Source organism: Triticum dicoccoides, chromosome 2A (assembly GCF_002162155.2).
Source record: "Triticum dicoccoides isolate Atlit2015 ecotype Zavitan chromosome 2A, WEW_v2.0, whole genome shotgun sequence".
NCBI classification, from domain to species: Eukaryota; Viridiplantae; Streptophyta; class Magnoliopsida; order Poales; family Poaceae; genus Triticum; species Triticum dicoccoides.
The window spans coordinates 180,350,518-180,354,159 of record NC_041382.1 but is presented as its reverse complement, the minus strand read 5'-3'; positions in this window follow the sequence as shown (position 1 = coordinate 180,354,159).

Sequence of the window (3,642 nt, the reverse complement as noted above, 5' to 3'; positions counted from 1 at the left end):
GATATGGCCCTTTACACATATACCCATGCATATGTAGTGTAGCTCCTTGCTTGCGAGTACTTTGGATGAGTACTCACGGTTGCTTTTCTCCCTCTTTTCCCCTTTCCCTTCTACCTGGTTGTCGCAACCAGATGCTGGAGCCCTGGAGCCAGACGCCACCGTCAACGATGATTCCTACTACACTGGAGGTGCCTACTACTACGTGCAGGCCGCTGACGACGACCAAGAGTAGTTAGGAGGATCCCAGGCAGGAGGCCTGCGCCTCTTTCGATCTGTATCCCAGTTTGTGCTAGCTTTCTTAAGGCAATCTTGTTTAACTTATGTCTATACTCAGATATTGTTGCTTCCGCTGACTCGTCTATGATCGAGCACTTGTATTCGAGCCCTTGAGGCCCCTGACTTGTATTATGATGCTTGTATGACTTATTTATGTTTTAGAGTTGTGTTGTGATATCTTCCCGTGAGTCCCTGATCTTGATCGTACACATTTGCGTGCATGATTAGTGTACGATTGAATCGGGGGCGTCACACTGGGACTCCACCGACCTCAACCCCAACTCCATATATTCACTTCTGGGTAGGAAAAAATTAGAGAGAGGGATTCATCGTGTTTTATGATACAGAGACGCCGCCAAGCCCTAATCTTCCTCGGGAGGGCTGATCTGGAGTCCGTTCGGGGCTCCGGAGAGGGGAATTCGTCGCCATCGTCATCATCAACCATCCTCACCGCCGTGTGTGAGTAATATCATCATAGGCTTGCTGGACGGTGATGGGTTGGATGAGATTTACCATGTAATCGAGTTAGTTTTGTTAGGGTTTGATCCCTAGTATCCATTATGTTCTAAGATTGATGTTGCTATGACTTTGCTATGCTTAATGCTTGTCACTAAGGCCCGAGTGCCATGATTTAAGATCTGAACCCATTATGTTTTCATGAATATATGTGAGTTCTTGATCCTATCTTGCAAGTCAATAGTCACCTACTATGTGTTATGATCCGGTAACCCCGAAGTGACAATAATCAGGACCACTCCCGGTGATGACCGTAGTTTGAGGAGTTCATTTATTCACTAAGTGTTAATGCTTTGGTCCGGTACTCTATTAAAAGGAGGCCTTAATATCCCTTAGTTTCCAATAGGACCCCACTGCCATAGGAGGGTAGGACAAAAGATGCACTGCAAGTTCTTTTCCATAAGCACGTATGACTATATTCGGAATACATGCCTACATTACATTGATGAACTGGAGCTAGTTCTGTTTCACCGGATGTTATAATTGTTGCATGAGGAATCACACCCGACATAATTATCCATAATTGATCCATTGCCTACGAGCTTTTCACATATTGATCTTTTCTTAGTTACTTTTCCATTGCCACTGTTACGATTGCTATAAAAACTACTACTGTTACTTTTGCCACCGTTACCGTTACTTCCATACTACTTTGCCACTAAATATTTTTCTGCAAATATTAAGTCGTTCAGGTGTGGTTGAATTGACAACTCAACTGAATCCTTGAGAATATTCTTTGGCTCCCCTTGTGTCGAATCAATAAATTTGGGTTGAATACTCTACCCTCGAAAACTGTTGCGATCCCCTATACTTGTGGGTTATCAAGACTATTTTCTGGCGCCGTTGCTGGGGAGCATAGCTCTATTATTTGAGTCACTTGGGATTTATATCTGTTGATCACTATGAGGAACTTGAAAGATGAAAGAACCAATATTTTTCCCTCAACTATGAGGGGAGGTAAGGAACTGCCATCTAGCTCTGCACTTGATTCACCTTTTGTTACGAGTAAATTTGCGACACCTACACCTGTTATTGATTCTGATATGTCGCATGTTATTCATGATGCCACTTCTGCTATGCATGATGCTTATGATGAAACTACTTCTATGCTTGATAATACCATGCCATTAGGTGAATTTCTTGATGAACAACTTGCTAGGGTTAGAGAGAATGAAATTATTGAAATAGATAATATTGATGAAAGCGATGATGAAGATTCTCCCCCTAGATATGAATTGCCTGATGTGCCTGAGGGTTATGTTATTGTAGCGACCTGACCTCAGATGGTCAAGTCTCTGTGCTTCAGTGTCATCCCTGGATCGGTAATGCTGACACACACAGTACTTCGAAGGATTTATAACAGAGTAGCAATCACACACTTATTACATCGAATGTCTCAAGAGAGAACTTATTACAATGATATGGCTTAAGGCCATATAATACGATAACAACGGAAGGCTTGGAAGATAAAGTGAGTCCATCAACTCCAATGGCATAGCTGAGCTGCACGGCAACGACCTAACGAACCTTACTCCTCGTCTGAAAAGTCTGCAACATAATACGTTGCAGCCCGAAAACGGGTCAGCACATGGAATATGCTGGCAATATAACACAGTAGAGCAAGAACAGAATACTGCTATCACTACATGCATATATGGTTGGTGGAAAGCTCTATGGTTACCATTTTGCGAAAAGCCAATTTTTCCCTACAACAACAGAATAGATTTTAATTTAACTATCATGGTAGTTGAAACATCATTGAGAAGGTTCCTCCAACTCAATACCAATTAAAGTGATTAACAACCCAACAATATTAATTAAACATGATGAGATACATGTGATAACCCAAGTACTAGATACTCAAGACTTGTCCATAACCGGGGACACGGCTAACCATGATTAGATTGTACACTCTGCAGAGGTTTGCGCACTTTTCCCCACAAGACTCGATCGCCTCCGTTGGATTTCTCGCACTACAGGGTGTTTGAGAAACGGATGACCGAGACACAGTCTTTCAGAAACATTAACTCTCTGCTCCGGCCAGACCATACCAAACCTACAACCCACTACCTGCTGATCCACCTCTTCAAGAGCTTCACGTAACTTACTCAATTATGCTAGAGCCCATAATAGCTTGTGGCTGCACACGGAAGTTTCTAGCATGAATAATCTCAGTTCCCTTTGAGCCTGGGTGGCGGTCCATAGGAAAATCACATGGGTACTCCAGGATTTCCAAAAATACAGGCAATGATGCACAAGCAAAACTCAAATAAAAGAGGTTGACCAGAAAGTTCAAATTAAGAACACCGGTACGCAAAAATAATCAAATCAAACGGAGCAACGAAACTCAAACGGTGAAAGAAAGAAGCTTCATTTACTAATCTGAAACTAGGTCAAATTTTAGAGTCAAAAAATCTTGTTTGAGTTGGTTAAACGGAAAGAGGGTTTCGAGACGAAACTCCAGGCGCTTGAATCGCCTGATTCCGACTAACAAGCGAAAAAAAACAGAAACTAAAATCGGATCAGAAATCGCGATCAGAGAAAATCGTGGAATAAATCCGATAAAAGAAAACTGACGAACAGACTAACGAACGAGCGTTTTTTAGGTGTATCTAACGGGCGAAGAACCGTTCGTTAAAACGAACGTTCGGACGAATGTCCGCTAACTAGAAGAACCGAGAAAAACCGATGAAACCGAAAAAAATAGATCTAGGGTTTCTAAAAAAGCTGAACAGTCTTTATAAAAAAAACCGCTGGCGGAGTCCGGCGGCTACCTCCGGTGAGAGGTCCGGCGAGGCGAGGTGCGGGCGGCGGGGCGGCGGCTCGCGGGGGCGGCGGCGGCAAGCGGCG